The sequence below is a fragment of the Phyllobates terribilis genome, unplaced genomic scaffold, assembly GCF_046119375.1.
Source record: "Phyllobates terribilis strain yellow unplaced genomic scaffold, ASM4611937v1 Scaffold_414__1_contigs__length_1644244, whole genome shotgun sequence".
Taxonomy (NCBI): domain Eukaryota; kingdom Metazoa; phylum Chordata; class Amphibia; order Anura; family Dendrobatidae; genus Phyllobates; species Phyllobates terribilis.
Genome location: NW_027363174.1, coordinates 1,278,730 through 1,295,089, shown reverse-complemented (window position 1 = coordinate 1,295,089; position 16,360 = coordinate 1,278,730). Strand labels below are relative to the sequence as shown.

Here is a 16,360-nt window from a genome sequence, read left to right as displayed (position 1 = left end):
ATCCTTGGGTGGCACCGTAGTCGGAAACCAATTCTGGTTATCGCTTCTCGGCCTTTTGGCTAAGATCAAGTGTAGTATCTGTTCTTATCAGTTTAATATCTGATACGTCCCCTATCTGGGGACCATATATTAAATGGATTTTTAGAACAGGGAGATGGAAAAAGAGCTTGCTCTGTCCACTCCACGCATTGACCTGGTATTGCAGTATCTCCAGGACCGGTGCACCCCTTCTTTAATGCAGTTTCTAAAATCAGAAAGAATTGAATTCAATGCTTTTTGTTCATTTTGCTTGTTTGTCGGATTTTGGGATGGACTCTTTGGCTTTGCTTTTCTTCTCCTCATTGGATTTTTCATGTTAAAAGTTGCAGAAGCCAGATGACAAGCTCATTTTGGTTCAACTTCAGCAACTGTGCATTGCATTGCCATGTAATGTAAAGTAATGCAATGCTATCTATCTAGCTCTCCCTCTATACTTCCTTTTGGATAAACAGACATATTAGGCAAGCATTTTGGAGCTTTCACCTAAATAACTACAGGTGGTGAGATAAGCTGCACAATATAATTGACCTTTCAGTATATTGTTGCACACACACCATCTATTTAGCAAATGCCCTTGTTATCAACAGCAGCCTTTTAAACTCACCTGAGCTAACAGGTATGTGAGCTGGTTACTCTGCTGCACTTAAAATTTCTTTTTTGGTTTGCTACAATGCCTTTTCTGAAACGTTGTCTCCCTCTGCTGGAACACTGACTTCTTTCATTTAATGCCTGCAGACTATAAAAGAGAAACCAACCCAAAAAGTTTGGTTGATTAGTCTGTGGCATTCTTTTAAACTGTTGCTTATGGCGGTCTCTGTGAGCTTCTCAGTGACATTCAGCCATCCAGGTATCCCGCCTGCAGTAGACGGAATGTGGCAATGGAACGCTGGCTGCGCGTGTCATAATAGGCTCTGAGCCTTTATATACCTGCGCACAGCAGCAGCCACCTTCAGTCTGCTGCTGGACAGCCAGCAGCAGCAGCAGCAGGAGAGGTAATTAATCAGCAACCCTCCTGCTAAGGGTAGACAGCTGCTCGTTCCACCCCCCCCCCCGCCTTAATTGGTTCTCCTCCCTTTTAATGGTGTTGAGGCGGGTGGGAACAGCCGGGGGTTGAGGGTACTGTGCTAAAAGAGGTGGAGTTATGCAGATCTAAAACGCGTGGATTGCAGCAGCAGCAAGCCGAAAAGTGCAGGCATGTGAGGGATCTAGAGGTTGACAGCATGTCTTCTTAACGGGAGTCCAGGTGGCCATCTCCACAAATGGACTTTTCAGAATCCTTGGGTGGCACCGTAGTCGGAAACCAATTCTGGTTATCGCTTCTCGGCCTTTTGGCTAAGATCAAGTGTAGTATCTGTTCTTATCAGTTTAATATCTGATACGTCCCCTATCTGGGGACCATATATTAAATGGATTTTTAGAACAGGGAGATGGAAAAAGAGCTTGCTCTGTCCACTCCACGCATTGACCTGGTATTGCAGTATCTCCAGGACCGGTGCACCCCTTCTTTAATGCAGTTTCTAAAATCAGAAAGAATTGAATTCAATGCTTTTTGTTCATTTTGCTTGTTTGTCGGATTTTGGGATGGACTCTTTGGCTTTGCTTTTCTTCTCCTCATTGGATTTTTCATGTTAAAAGTTGCAGAAGCCAGATGACAAGCTCATTTTGGTTCAACTTTCAGCAACTGTGCATTGCATTGCCATGTAATGTAATGTAATGCAATGCTATCTATCTAGCTCTCCCTCTATACTTCCTTTTGGATAAACAGACATATTAGGCAAGCATTTTGGAGCTTTCACCTAAATAACTACAGGTGGTGAGATAAGCTGCACAATATAATTGACCTTTCAGTATATTGTTGCACACACACCATCTATTTAGCAAATGCCCTTGTTATCAACAGCAGCCTTTTAAACTCACCTGAGCTAACAGGTATGTGAGCTGGTTACTCTGCTGCGCTTAAAATTTCTTTTTTGGTTTGCTACAATGCCTTTTCTGAAACGTTGTCTCCCTCTGCTGGAACACTGACTTCTTTCATTTAATGCCTGCAGACTATAAAAGAGAAACCAACCCAAAAAGTTTGGTTGATTAGTCTGTGGCATTCTTTTAAACTGTTGCTTATGGCGGTCTCTGTGAGCTTCTCAGTGACATTCAGCCATCCAGGTATCCCGCCTGCAGTAGACGGAATGTGGCAATGGAACGCTGGCTGCGCGTGTCATAATAGGCTCTGAGCCTTTATATACCTGCGCACAGCAGCAGCCACCTTCAGTCTGCTGCTGGACAGCCAGCAGCAGCAGCAGCAGAAGAGGTAATTAATCAGCAACCCTCCTGCTAAGGGTAGACAGCTGCTCGTTCCACCCCCCCCCGCCTTAATTGGTTCTCCTCCCTTCCAACGGTGTTGAGGCGGGTGGGAACAGCCGGGGGTTGAGGGTACTGTGCTAAAAGAGGTGGAGTTATGCAGATCTAAAACGCGTGGATTGCAGCAGCAGCAAGCCGAAAAGTGCAGGCATGTGAGGGATCTAGAGGTTGACAGCATGTCTTCTTAACGGGAGTCCAGGTGGCCATCTCCACAAATGGACTTTTCAGAATCCTTGGGTGGCACCGTAGTCGGAAACCAATTCTGGTTATCGCTTCTCGGCCTTTTGGCTAAGATCAAGTGTAGTATCTGTTCTTATCAGTTTAATATCTGATACGTCCCCTATCTGGGGACCATATATTAAATGGATTTTTAGAACAGGGAGATGGAAAAAGAGCTTGCTCTGTCCACTCCACGCATTGACCTGGTATTGCAGTATCTCCAGGACCGGTGCACCCCTTCTTTAATGCAGTTTCTAAAATCAGAAAGAATTGAATTCAATGCTTTTTGTTCATTTTGCTTGTTTGTCGGATTTTGGGATGGACTCTTTGGCTTTGCTTTTCTTCTCCTCATTGGATTTTTCATGTTAAAAGTTGCAGAAGCCAGATGACAAGCTCATTTTGGTTCAACTTCAGCAACTGTGCATTGCATTGCCATGTAATGTAATGTAATGCAATGCTATCTATCAAGCTCTCCCTCTATACTTCCTTTTGGATAAACAGACATATTAGGCAAGCATTTTGGAGCTTTCACCTAAATAACTACAGGTGGTGAGATAAGCTGCACAATATAATTGACCTTTCAGTATATTGTTGCACACACACCATCTATTTAGCAAATGCCCTTGTTATCAACAGCAGCCTTTTAAACTCACCTGAGCTAACAGGTATGTGAGCTGGTTACTCTGCTGCGCTTAAAATTTCTTTTTTGGTTTGCTACAATGCCTTTTCTGAAACGTTGTCTCCCTCTGCTGGAACACTGACTTCTTTCATTTAATGCCTGCAGACTATAAAAGAGAAACCAACCCAAAAAGTTTGGTTGATTAGTCTGTGGCATTCTTTTAAACTGTTGCTTATGGCGGTCTCTGTGAGCTTCTCAGTGACATTCAGCCATCCAGGTATCCCGCCTGCAGTAGATGGAATGTGGCAATGGAACGCTGGCTGCGCGTGTCATAATAGGCTCTGAGCCTTTATATACCTGCGCACAGCAGCAGCCACCTTCAGTCTGCTGCTGGACAGCCAGCAGCAGCAGCAGCAGGAGAGGTAATTAATCAGCAACCCTCCTGCTAAGGGTAGACAGCTGCTCGTTCCACCCCCCCCCCGCCTTAATTGGTTCTCCTCCCTTCCAACGGTGTTGAGGCGGGTGGGAACAGCCGGGGGTTGAGGGTACTGTGCTAAAAGAGGTGGAGTTATGCAGATCTAAATCGCGTGGATTGCAGCAGCAGCAAGACGAAAAGTGCAGGCATGTGAGGGATCTAGAGGTTGACAGCATGTCTTCTTAACGGGAGTCCAGGTGGCCATCTCCACAAATGGACTTTTCAGAATCCTTGGGTGGCACCGTAGTCGGAAACCAATTCTGGTTATCGCTTCTCGGCCTTTTGGCTAAGATCAAGTGTAGTATCTGTTCTTATCAGTTTAATATCTGATACGTCCCCTATCTGGGGACCATATATTAAATGGATTTTTAGAACAGGGAGATGGAAAAAGAGCTTGCTCTGTCCACTCCACGCATTGACCTGGTATTGCAGTATCTCCAGGACCGGTGCACCCCTTCTTTAATGCAGTTTCTAAAATCAGAAAGAATTGAATTCAATGCTTTTTGTTCATTTTGCTTGTTTGTCGGATTTTGGGATGGACTCTTTGGCTTTGCTTTTCTTCTCCTCATTGGATTTTTCATGTTAAAAGTTGCAGAAGCCAGATGACAAGCTCATTTTGGTTCAACTTCAGCAACTGTGCATTGCATTGCCATGTAATGTAATGTAATGCAATGCTATCTATCTAGCTCTCCCTCTATACTTCCTTTTGGATAAACAGACATATTAGGCAAGCATTTTGGAGCTTTCACCTAAATAACTACAGGTGGTGAGATAAGCTGCACAATATAATTGACCTTTCAGTATATTGTTGCACACACACCATCTATTTAGCAAATGCCCTTGTTATCAACAGCAGCCTTTTAAACTCACCTGAGCTAACAGGTATGTGAGCTGGTTACTCTGCTGCGCTTAAAATTTCTTTTTTGGTTTGCTACAATGCCTTTTCTGAAACGTTGTCTACCTCTGCTGGAACACTGACTTCTTTCATTTAATGCCTGCAGACTATAAAAGAGAAACCAACCCAAATAGTTTGGTTGATTAGTCTGTGGCATTCTTTTAAACTGTTGCTTATGGCGGTCTCTGTGAGCTTCTCAGTGACATTCAGCCATCCAGGTATCCCGCCTGCAGTAGACGGAATGTGGCAATGGAACGCTGGCTGCGCGTGTCATAATAGGCTCTGAGCCTTTATATACCTGCGCACAGCAGCAGCCACCTTCAGTCTGCTGCTGGACAGCCAGCAGCAGCAGCAGCAGGAGAGGTAATTAATCAGCAACCCTCCTGCTAAGGGTAGACAGCTGCTCGTTCCACCCCCCCCCCGCCTTAATTGGTTCTCCTCCCTTCCAACGGTGTTGAGGCGGGTGGGAACAGCCGGGGGTTGAGGGTACTGTGCTAAAAGAGGTGGAGTTATGCAGATCTAAAACGCGTGGATTGCAGCAGCAGCAAGCCGAAAAGTGCAGGCATGTGAGGGATCTAGAGGTTGACAGCATGTCTTCTTAACGGGAGTCCAGGTGGCCATCTCCACAAATGGACTTTTCAGAATCCTTGGGTGGCACCGTAGTCGGAAACCAATTCTGGTTATCGCTTCTCGGCCTTTTGGCTAAGATCAAGTGTAGTATCTGTTCTTATCAGTTTAATATCTGATACGTCCCCTATCTGGGGACCATATATTAAATGGATTTTTAGAACAGGGAGATGGAAAAAGAGCTTGCTCTGTCCACTCCACGCATTGACCTGGTATTGCAGTATCTCCAGGACCGGTGCACCCCTTCTTTAATGCAGTTTCTAAAATCAGAAAGAATTGAATTCAATGCTTTTTGTTCATTTTGCTTGTTTGTCGGATTTTGGGATGGACTCTTTGGCTTTGCTTTTCTTCTCCTCATTGGATTTTTCATGTTAAAAGTTGCAGAAGCCAGATGACAAGCTCATTTTGGTTCAACTTCAGCAACTGTGCATTGCATTGCCATGTAATGTAATGTAATGCAATGCTATCTATCTAGCTCTCCCTCTATACTTCCTTTTGGATAAACAGACATATTAGGCAAGCATTTTGGAGCTTTCACCTAAATAACTACAGGTGGTGAGATAAGCTGCACAATATAATTGACCTTTCAGTATATTGTTGCACACACACCATCTATTTAGCAAATGCCCTTGTTATCAACAGCAGCCTTTTAAACTCACCTGAGCTAACAGGTATGTGAGCTGGTTACTCTGCTGCGCTTAAAATTTCTTTTTTGGTTTGCTACAATGCCTTTTCTGAAACGTTGTCTCCCTCTGCTGGAACACTGACTTCTTTCATTTAATGCCTGCAGACTATAAAAGAGAAACCAACCCAAAAAGTTTGGTTGATTAGTCTGTGGCATTCTTTTAAACTGTTGCTTATGGCGGTCTCTGTGAGCTTCTCAGTGACATTCAGCCATCCAGGTATCCCGCCTGCAGTAGACGGAATGTGGCAATGGAACGCTGGCTGCGCGTGTCATAATAGGCTCTGAGCCTTTATATACCTGCGCACAGCAGCAGCCACCTTCAGCCTGCTGCTATACAGCCAGCAGCAGCAGCAGCAGGAGAGGTAATTAATCAGCAACCCTCCTGCTAAGGGTAGACAGCTGCTCGTTCCACCCCCCCCCCGCCTTAATTGGTTCTCCTCCCTTCCAACGGTGTTGAGGCGGGTGGGAACAGCCGGGGGTTGAGGGTACTGTGCTAAAAGAGGTGGAGTTATGCAGATCTAAAACGCGTGGATTGCAGCAGCAGCAAGCCAAAAAGTGCAGGCATGTGAGGGATCTAGAGGTTGACAGCATGTCTTCTTAACGGGAGTCCAGGTGGCCATCTCCACAAATGGACTTTTCAGAATCCTTGGGTGGCACCGTAGTCGGAAACCAATTCTGGTTATCGCTTCTCGGCCTTTTGGCTAAGATCAAGTGTAGTATCTGTTCTTATCAGTTTAATATCTGATACGTCCCCTATCTGGGGACCATATATTAAATGGATTTTTAGAACAGGGAGATGGAAAAAGAGCTTGCTCTGTCCACTCCACGCATTGACCTGGTATTGCAGTATCTCCAGGACCGGTGCACCCCTTCTTTAATGCAGTTTCTAAAATCAGAAAGAATTGAATTCAATGCTTTTTGTTCATTTTGCTTGTTTGTCGGATTTTGGGATGGACTCTTTGGCTTTGCTTTTCTTCTCCTCATTGGATTTTTCATGTTAAAAGTTGCAGAAGCCAGATGACAAGCTCATTTTGGTTCAACTTCAGCAACTGTGCATTGCATTGCCATGTAATGTAATGTAATGCAATGCTATCTATCTAGCTCTCCCTCTATACTTCCTTTTGGATAAACAGACATATTAGGCAAGCATTTTGGAGCTTTCACCTAAATAACTACAGGTGGTGAGATAAGCTGCACAATATAATTGACCTTTCAGTATATTGTTGCACACACACCATCTATTTAGCAAATGCCCTTGTTATCAACAGCAGCCTTTTAAACTCACCTGAGCTAACAGGTATGTGAGCTGGTTACTCTGCTGCGCTTAAAATTTCTTTTTTGGTTTGCTACAATGCCTTTTCTGAAACGTTGTCTCCCTCTGCTGGAACACTGACTTCTTTCATTTAATGCCTGCAGACTATAAAAGAGAAACCAACCCAAAAAGTTTGGTTGATTAGTCTGTGGCATTCTTTTAAACTGTTGCTTATGGCGGTCTCTGTGAGCTTCTCAGTGACATTCAGCCATCCAGGTATCCCGCCTGCAGTAGACGGAATGTGGCAATGGAACGCTGGCTGCGCGTGTCATAATAGGCTCTGAGCCTTTATATACCTGCGCACAGCAGCAGCCACCTTCAGTCTGCTGCTGGACAGCCAGCAGCAGCAGCAGCAGGAGAGGTAATTAATCAGCAACCCTCCTGCTAAGGGTAGACAGCTGCTCGTTCCACCCCCCCCCCGCCTTAATTCGTTCTCCTCCCTTCCAACGGTGTTGAGGCGGGTGGGAACAGCCGGGGGTTGAGGGTACTGTGCTAAAAGAGGTGGAGTTATGCAGATCTAAAACGCGTGGATTGCAGCAGCAGCAAGCCAAAAAGTGCAGGCATGTGAGGGATCTAGAGGTTGACAGCATGTCTTCTTAACGGGAGTCCAGGTGGCCATCTCCACAAATGGACTTTTCAGAATCCTTGGGTGGCACCGTAGTCGGAAACCAATTCTGGTTATCGCTTCTCGGCCTTTTGGCTAAGATCAAGTGTAGTATCTGTTCTTATCAGTTTAATATCTGATACGTCCCCTATCTGGGGACCATATATTAAATGGATTTTTAGAACAGGGAGATGGAAAAAGAGCTTGCTCTGTCCACTCCACGCATTGACCTGGTATTGCAGTATCTCCAGGACCGGTGCACCCCTTCTTTAATGCAGTTTCTAAAATCAGAAAGAATTGAATTCAATGCTTTTTGTTCATTTTGCTTGTTTGTCGGATTTTGGGATGGACTCTTTGGCTTTGCATTTCTTCTCCTCATTGGATTTTTCATGTTAAAAGTTGCAGAAGCCAGATGACAAGCTCATTTTGGTTCAACTTCAGCAACTGTGCATTGCATTGCCATGTAATGTACTGTAATGCAATGCTATCTATCTAGCTCTCCCTTTATACTTCCTTTTGGATAAACAGACATATTAGGCAAGCATTTTGGAGCTTTCACCTAAATAACTACAGGTGGTGAGATAAGCTGCACAATATAATTGACCTTTCAGTATATTGTTGCACACACACAATCTATTTAGCAAATGCCCTTGTTATCAACAGCAGCCTTTTAAACTCACCTGAGCTAACAGGTATGTGAGCTGGTTACTCTGCTGCGCTTAAAATTTCTTTTTTGGTTTGCTACAATGCCTTTTCTGAAACGTTGTCTCCCTCTGCTGGAACACTGACTTCTTTCATTTAATGCCTGCAGACTATAAAAGAGAAACCAACCCAAAAAGTTTGGTTGATTAGTCTGTGGCATTCTTTTAAACTGTTGCTTATGGCGGTCTCTGTGAGCTTCTCAGTGACATTCAGCCATCCAGGTATCCCGCCTGCAGTAGACGGAATGTGGCAATGGAACGCTGGCTGCGCGTGTCATAATAGGCTCTGAGCCTTTATATACCTGCGCACAGCAGCAGCCACCTTCAGTCTGCTGCTGGACAGCCAGCAGCAGCAGCAGCAGGAGAGGTAATTAATCAGCAACCCTCCTGCTAAGGGTAGACAGCTGCTCGTTCCACCCCCCCCCCCCGCCTTAATTGGTTCTCCTCCCTTCCAACGGTGTTGAGGCGGGTGGGAACAGCCGGGGGTTGAGGGTACTGTGCTAAAAGAGGTGGAGTTATGCAGATCTAAAACGCGTGGATTGCAGCAGCAGCAAGCCGAAAAGTGCAGGCATGTGAGGGATCTAGAGGTTGACAGCATGTCTTCTTAACGGGAGTCCAGGTGGCCATCTCCACAAATGGACTTTTCAGAATCCTTGGGTGGCACCGTAGTCGGAAACCAATTCTGGTTATCGCTTCTCGGCCTTTTGGCTAAGATCAAGTGTAGTATCTGTTCTTATCAGTTTAATATCTGATACGTCCCCTATCTGGGGACCATATATTAAATGGATTTTTAGAACAGGGAGATGGAAAAAGAGCTTGCTCTGTCCACTCCACGCATTGACCTGGTATTGCAGTATCTCCAGGACCGGTGCACCCCTTCTTTAATGCAGTTTCTAAAATCAGAAAGAATTGAATTCAATGCTTTTTGTTCATTTTGCTTGTTTGTCGGATTTTGGGATGGACTCTTTGGCTTTGCTTTTCTTCTCCTCATTGGATTTTTCATGTTAAAAGTTGCAGAAGCCAGATGACAAGCTCATTTTGGTTCAACTTCAGCAACTGTGCATTGCATTGCCATGTAATGTAATGTAATGCAATGCTATCTATCTAGCTCTCCCTCTATACTTCCTTTTGGATAAACAGACATATTAGGCAAGCATTTTGGAGCTTTCACCTAAATAACTACAGGTGGTGAGATAAACTGCACAATATAATTGACCTTTCAGTATATTGTTGCACACACACCATCTATTTAGCAAATGCCCTTGTTATCAACAGCAGCCTTTTAAACTCACCTGAGCTAACAGGTATGTGAGCTGGTTACTCTGCTGCGCTTAAAATTTCTTTTTTGGTTTGCTACAATGCCTTTTCTGAAACGTTGTCTCCCTCTGCTGGAACACTGATTTCTTTCATTTAATGCCTGCAGACTATAAAAGAGAAACCAACCCAAAAAGTTTGGTTGATTAGTCTGTGGCATTCTTTTAAACTGTTGCTTATGGCGGTCTCTGTGAGCTTCTCAGTGACATTCAGCCATCCAGGTATCCCGCCTGCAGTAGACGGAATGTGGCAATGGAACGCTGGCTGCGCGTGTCATAATAGGCTCTGAGCCTTTATATACCTGCGCACAGCAGCAGCCACCTTCAGTCTGCTGCTGGACAGCCAGCAGCAGCAGCAGCAGGAGAGGTAATTAATCAGCAACCCTCCTGCTAAGGGTAGACAGCTGCTCGTTCCACCCCCCCCCCGCCTTAATTGGTTCTCCTCCCTTCCAACGGTGTTGAGGCGGGTGGGAACAGCCGGCGGTTGAGGGTACTGTGCTAAAAGAGGTGGAGTTATGCAGATCTAAAACGCGTGGATTGCAGCAGCAGCAAGCCGAAAAGTGCAGGCATGTGAGGGATCTAGAGGTTGACAGCATGTCTTCTTAACGGGAGTCCAGGTGGCCATCTCCACAAATGGACTTTTCAGAATCCTTGGGTGGCACCGTAGTCGGAAACCAATTCTGGTTATCGCTTCTCGGCCTTTTGGCTAAGATCAAGTGTAGTATCTGTTCTTATCAGTTTAATATCTGATACGTCCCCTATCTGGGGACCATATATTAAATGGATTTTTAGAACAGGGAGATGGAAAAAGAGCTTGCTCTGTCCACTCCACGCATTGACCTGGTATTGCAGTATCTCCAGGACCGGTGCACCCCTTCTTTAATGCAGTTTCTAAAATCAGAAAGAATTGAATTCAATGCTTTTTGTTCATTTTGCTTGTTTGTCGGATTTTGGGATGGACTCTTTGGCTTTGCTTTTCTTCTCCTCATTGGATTTTTCATGTTAAAAGTTGCAGAAGCCAGATGACAAGCTCATTTTGGTTCAACTTCAGCAACTGTGCATTGCATTGCCATGTAATGTAATGTAATGCAATGCTATCTATCTAGCTCTCCCTCTATACTTCCTTTTGGATAAACAGACATATTAGGCAAGCATTTTGGAGCTTTCACCTAAATAACTACAGGTGGTGAGATAAGCTGCACAATATAATTGACCTTTCAGTATATTGTTGCACACACACCATCTATTTAGCAAATGCCCTTGTTATCAACAGCAGCCTTTTAAACTCACCTGAGCTAACAGGTATGTGAGCTGGTTACTCTGCTGCGCTTAAAATTTCTTTTTTGGTTTGCTACAATGCCTTTTCTGAAACGTTGTCTCCCTCTGCTGGAACACTGACTTCTTTCATTTAATGCCTGCAGACTATAAAAGAGAAACCAACCCAAAAAGTTTGGTTGATTAGTCTGTGGCATTCTTTTAAACTGTTGCTTATGGCGGTCTCTGTGAGCTTCTCAGTGACATTCAGCCATCCAGGTATCCCGCCTGCAGTAGACGGAATGTGGCAATGGAACGCTGGCTGCGCGTGTCATAATAGGCTCTGAGCCTTTATATACCTGCGCACAGCAGCAGCCACCTTCAGTCTGCTGCTGGACAGCCAGCAGCAGCAGCAGGAGAGGTAATTAATCAGCAACCCTCCTGCTAAGGGTAGACAGCTGCTCGTTCCACCCCCCCCCGCCTTAATTGGTTCTCCTCCCTTCCAACGGTGTTGAGGCGGGTGGGAACAGCCGGGGGTTGAGGGTACTGTGCTAAAAGAGGTGGAGTTATGCAGATCTAAAACGCGTGGATTGCAGCAGCAGCAAGCCGAAAAGTGCAGGCATGTGAGGGATCTAGAGGTTGACAGCATGTCTTCTTAACAGGAGTCCAGGTGGCCATCTCCACAAATGGACTTTTCAGAATCCTTGGGTGGCACCGTAGTCGGAAACCAATTCTGGTTATCGCTTCTCGGCCTTTTGGCTAAGATCAAGTGTAGTATCTGTTCTTATCAGTTTAATATCTGATACGTCCCCTATCTGGGGACCATATATTAAATGGATTTTTAGAACAGGGAGATGGAAAAAGAGCTTGCTCTGTCCACTCCACGCATTGACCTGGTATTGCAGTATCTCCAGGACCGGTGCACCCCTTCTTTAATGCAGTTTCTAAAATCAGAAAGAATTGAATTCAATGCTTTTTGTTCATTTTGCTTGTTTGTCGGATTTTGGGATGGACTCTTTGGCTTTGCTTTTCTTCTCCTCATTGGATTTTTCATGTTAAAAGTTGCAGAAGCCAGATGACAAGCTCATTTTGGTTCAACTTCAGCAACTGTGCATTGCATTGCCATGTAATGTAATGTAATGCAATGCTATCTATCTAGCTCTCCCTCTATACTTCCTTTTGGATAAACAGACATATTAGGCAAGCATTTTGGAGCTTTCACCTAAATAACTACAGGTGGTGAGATAAGCTGCACAATATAATTGACCTTTCAGTATATTGTTGCACACACACCATCTATTTAGCAAATGCCCTTGTTATCAACAGCAGCCTTTTAAACTCACCTGAGCTAACAGGTATGTGAGCTGGTTACTCTGCTGCACTTAAAATTTCTTTTTTGGTTTGCTACAATGCCTTTTCTGAAACGTTGTCTCCCTCTGCTGGAACACTGACTTCTTTCATTTAATGCCTGCAGACTATAAAAGAGAAACCAACCCAAAAAGTTTGGTTGATTAGTCTGTGGCATTCTTTTAAACTGTTGCTTATGGCGGTCTCTGTGAGCTTCTCAGTGACATTCAGCCATCCAGGTATCCCGCCTGCAGTAGACGGAATGTGGCAATGGAACGCTGGCTGCGCGTGTCATAATAGGCTCTGAGCCTTTATATACCTGCGCACAGCAGCAGCCACCTTCAGTCTGCTGCTGGACAGCCAGCAGCAGCAGCAGCAGGAGAGGTAATTAATCAGCAACCCTCCTGCTAAGGGTAGACAGCTGCTCGTTCCACCCCCCCCCCGCCTTAATTGGTTCTCCTCCCTTCCAACGGTGTTGAGGCGGGTGGGAACAGCCGGGGGTTGAGGGTACTGTGCTAAAAGAGGTGGAGTTATGCAGATCTAAAACGCGTGGATTGCAGCAGCAGCAAGCCGAAAAGTGCAGGCATGTGAGGGATCTAGAGGTTGACAGCATGTCTTCTTAACGGGAGTCCAGGTGGCCATCTCCACAAATGGACTTTTCAGAATCCTTGGGTGGCACCGTAGTCGGAAACCAATTCTGGTTATCGCTTCTCGGCCTTTTGGCTAAGATCAAGTGTAGTATCTGTTCTTATCAGTTTAATATCTGATACGTCCCCTATCTGGGGACCATATATTGAATGGATTTTTAGAACAGGGAGATGGAAAAAGAGCTTGCTCTGTCCACTCCACGCATTGACCTGGTATTGCAGTATCTCCAGGACCGGTGCACCCCTTCTTTAATGCAGTTTCTAAAATCAGAAAGAATTGAATTGAATGCTTTTTGTTCATTTTGCTTGTTTGTCGGATTTTGGGATGGACTCTTTGGCTTTGCTTTTCTTCTCCTCATTGGATTTTTCATGTTAAAAGTTGCAGAAGCCAGATGACAAGCTCATTTTGGTTCAACTTCAGCAACTGTGCATTGCATTGCCATGTAATGTAAAGTAATGCAATGCTATCTATCTAGCTCTCCCTCTATACTTCCTTTTGGATAAACAGACATATTAGGCAAGCATTTTGGAGCTTTCACCTAAATAACTACAGGTGGTGAGATAAGCTGCACAATATAATTGACCTTTCAGTATATTGTTGCACACACACCATCTATTTAGCAAATGCCCTTGTTATCAACAGCAGCCTTTTAAACTCACCTGAGCTAACAGGTATGTGAGCTGGTTACTCTGCTGCGCTTAAAATTTCTTTTTTGGTTTGCTACAATGCCTTTTCTGAAACGTTGTCTCCCTCTGCTGGAACACTGACTTCTTTCATTTAATGCCTGCAGACTATAAAAGAGAAACCAACCCAAAAAGTTTGGTTGATTAGTCTGTGGCATTCTTTTAAACTGTTGCTTATGGCGGTCTCTGTGAGCTTCTCAGTGACATTCAGCCATCCAGGTATCCCGCCTGCAGTAGACGGAATGTGGCAATGGAACGCTGGCTGCGCGTGTCATAATAGGCTCTGAGCCTTTATATACCTGCGCACAGCAGCAGCCACCTTCAGTCTGCTGCTGGACAGCCAGCAGCAGCAGCAGCAGAAGAGGTAATTAATCAGCAACCCTCCTGCTAAGGGTAGACAGCTGCTCGTTCCACCCCCCCCCGCCTTAATTGGTTCTCCTCCCTTCCAACGGTGTTGAGGCGGGTGGGAACAGCCGGGGGTTGAGGGTACTGTGCTAAAAGAGGTGGAGTTATGCAGATCTAAAACGCGTGGATTGCAGCAGCAGCAAGCCGAAAAGTGCAGGCATGTGAGGGATCTAGAGGTTGACAGCATGTCTTCTTAACGGGAGTCCAGGTGGCCATCTCCACAAATGGACTTTTCAGAATCCTTGGGTGGCACCGTAGTCGGAAACCAATTCTGGTTATCGCTTCTCGGCCTTTTGGCTAAGATCAAGTGTAGTATCTGTTCTTATCAGTTTAATATCTGATACGTCCCCTATCTGGGGACCATATATTAAATGGATTTTTAGAACAGGGAGATGGAAAAAGAGCTTGCTCTGTCCACTCCACGCATTGACCTGGTATTGCAGTATCTCCAGGACCGGTGCACCCCTTCTTTAATGCAGTTTCTAAAATCAGAAAGAATTGAATTCAATGCTTTTTGTTCATTTTGCTTGTTTGTCGGATTTTGGGATGGACTCTTTGGCTTTGCTTTTCTTCTCCTCATTGGATTTTTCATGTTAAAAGTTGCAGAAGCCAGATGACAAGCTCATTTTGGTTCAACTTCAGCAACTGTGCATTGCATTGCCATGTAATGTAATGTAATGCAATGCTATCTATCAAGCTCTCCCTCTATACTTCCTTTTGGATAAACAGACATATTAGGCAAGCATTTTGGAGCTTTCACCTAAATAACTACAGGTGGTGAGATAAGCTGCACAATATAATTGACCTTTCAGTATATTGTTGCACACACACCATCTATTTAGCAAATGCCCTTGTTATCAACAGCAGCCTTTTAAACTCACCTGAGCTAACAGGTATGTGAGCTGGTTACTCTGCTGCGCTTAAAATTTCTTTTTTGGTTTGCTACAATGCCTTTTCTGAAACGTTGTCTCCCTCTGCTGGAACACTGACTTCTTTCATTTAATGCCTGCAGACTATAAAAGAGAAACCAACCCAAAAAGTTTGGTTGATTAGTCTGTGGCATTCTTTTAAACTGTTGCTTATGGCGGTCTCTGTGAGCTTCTCAGTGACATTCAGCCATCCAGGTATCCCGCCTGCAGTAGACGGAATGTGGCAATGGAACGCTGGCTGCGCGTGTCATAATAGGCTCTGAGCCTTTATATACCTGCGCACAGCAGCAGCCACCTTCAGTCTGCTGCTGGACAGCCAGCAGCAGCAGCAGCAGGAGAGGTAATTAATCAGCAACCCTCCTGCTAAGGGTAGACAGCTGCTCGTTCCACCCCCCCCCCCCCGCCTTAATTGGTTCTCCTCCCTTCCAACGGTGTTGAGGCGGGTGGGAACAGCCGGGGGTTGAGGGTACTGTGCTAAAAGAGGTGGAGTTATGCAGATCTAAAACGCGTGGATTGCAGCAGCAGCAAGCCGAAAAGTGCAGGCATGTGAGGGATCTAGAGGTTGACAGCATGTCTTCTTAACGGGAGTCCAGGTGGCCATCTCCACAAATGGACTTTTCAGAATCCTTGGGTGGCACCGTAGTCGGAAACCAATTCTGGTTATCGCTTCTCGGCCTTTTGGCTAAGATCAAGTGTAGTATCTGTTCTTATCAGTTTAATATCTGATACGTCCCCTATCTGGGGACCATATATTAAATGGATTTTTAGAACAGGGAGATGGAAAAAGAGCTTGCTCTGTCCACTCCACGCATTGACCTGGTATTGCAGTATCTCCAGGACCGGTGCACCCCTTCTTTAATGCAGTTTCTAAAATCAGAAAGAATTGAATTCAATGCTTTTTGTTCATTTTGCTTGTTTGTCGGATTTTGGGATGGACTCTTTGGCTTTGCTTTTCTTCTCCTCATTGGATTTTTCATGTTAAAAGTTGCAGAAGCCAGATGACAAGCTCATTTTGGTTCAACTTCAGCAACTGTGCATTGCATTGCCATGTAATGTAATGTAATGCAATGCTATCTATCTAGCTCTCCCTCTATACTTCCTTTTGGATAAACAGACATATTAGGCAAGCATTTTGGAGCTTTCACCTAAATAACTACAGGTGGTGAGATAAGCTGCACAATATAATTAACCTTTCAGTATATTGTTGCACACACACCATCTATTTAGCAAATGCCCTTGTTATCAACAGC

General features: G+C 44.9%; 13 non-coding genes across 13 annotated transcripts; all 13 read left to right on the top strand.

Annotated features, from left to right (window-relative positions):
• The first annotated feature begins 39 nt into the window (after positions 1 to 39).
• Positions 40 to 230, top strand: LOC141225825 (U2 spliceosomal RNA). Its single transcript, XR_012293061.1, has one exon. It is a non-coding gene; the product is annotated as a U2 spliceosomal RNA (small nuclear RNA).
• Positions 231 to 1,351: 1,121 nt separating this feature from the next.
• Positions 1,352 to 1,542, top strand: LOC141225823 (U2 spliceosomal RNA). Its single transcript, XR_012293060.1, has one exon. It is a non-coding gene; the product is annotated as a U2 spliceosomal RNA (small nuclear RNA).
• A 1,120-nt stretch (positions 1,543 to 2,662) lies between these two features.
• Positions 2,663 to 2,853, top strand: LOC141225822 (U2 spliceosomal RNA). Its single transcript, XR_012293059.1, has one exon. It is a non-coding gene; the product is annotated as a U2 spliceosomal RNA (small nuclear RNA).
• Positions 2,854 to 3,973: 1,120 nt separating this feature from the next.
• On the top strand, positions 3,974 to 4,164 carry LOC141225821 (U2 spliceosomal RNA). The gene has a single exon (XR_012293058.1). It is a non-coding gene; the product is annotated as a U2 spliceosomal RNA (small nuclear RNA).
• A 1,120-nt stretch (positions 4,165 to 5,284) lies between these two features.
• LOC141225820 (U2 spliceosomal RNA) lies at positions 5,285 to 5,475 on the top strand. Its single transcript, XR_012293057.1, has one exon. It is a non-coding gene; the product is annotated as a U2 spliceosomal RNA (small nuclear RNA).
• Positions 5,476 to 6,595: 1,120 nt separating this feature from the next.
• LOC141225819 (U2 spliceosomal RNA) lies at positions 6,596 to 6,786 on the top strand. Its single transcript, XR_012293056.1, has one exon. It is a non-coding gene; the product is annotated as a U2 spliceosomal RNA (small nuclear RNA).
• A 1,120-nt stretch (positions 6,787 to 7,906) lies between these two features.
• LOC141225818 (U2 spliceosomal RNA) lies at positions 7,907 to 8,097 on the top strand. Its single transcript, XR_012293054.1, has one exon. It is a non-coding gene; the product is annotated as a U2 spliceosomal RNA (small nuclear RNA).
• A 1,122-nt stretch (positions 8,098 to 9,219) lies between these two features.
• LOC141225817 (U2 spliceosomal RNA) lies at positions 9,220 to 9,410 on the top strand. The gene has a single exon (XR_012293053.1). It is a non-coding gene; the product is annotated as a U2 spliceosomal RNA (small nuclear RNA).
• Positions 9,411 to 10,530: 1,120 nt separating this feature from the next.
• LOC141225816 (U2 spliceosomal RNA) lies at positions 10,531 to 10,721 on the top strand. Its single transcript, XR_012293052.1, has one exon. It is a non-coding gene; the product is annotated as a U2 spliceosomal RNA (small nuclear RNA).
• Positions 10,722 to 11,837: 1,116 nt separating this feature from the next.
• Positions 11,838 to 12,028, top strand: LOC141225815 (U2 spliceosomal RNA). The gene has a single exon (XR_012293051.1). It is a non-coding gene; the product is annotated as a U2 spliceosomal RNA (small nuclear RNA).
• Positions 12,029 to 13,148: 1,120 nt separating this feature from the next.
• On the top strand, positions 13,149 to 13,339 carry LOC141226088 (U2 spliceosomal RNA). Its single transcript, XR_012293316.1, has one exon. It is a non-coding gene; the product is annotated as a U2 spliceosomal RNA (small nuclear RNA).
• Positions 13,340 to 14,458: 1,119 nt separating this feature from the next.
• On the top strand, positions 14,459 to 14,649 carry LOC141225812 (U2 spliceosomal RNA). The gene has a single exon (XR_012293049.1). It is a non-coding gene; the product is annotated as a U2 spliceosomal RNA (small nuclear RNA).
• A 1,123-nt stretch (positions 14,650 to 15,772) lies between these two features.
• On the top strand, positions 15,773 to 15,963 carry LOC141225811 (U2 spliceosomal RNA). The gene has a single exon (XR_012293048.1). It is a non-coding gene; the product is annotated as a U2 spliceosomal RNA (small nuclear RNA).
• The last annotated feature ends 397 nt before the right edge of the window (positions 15,964 to 16,360 follow it).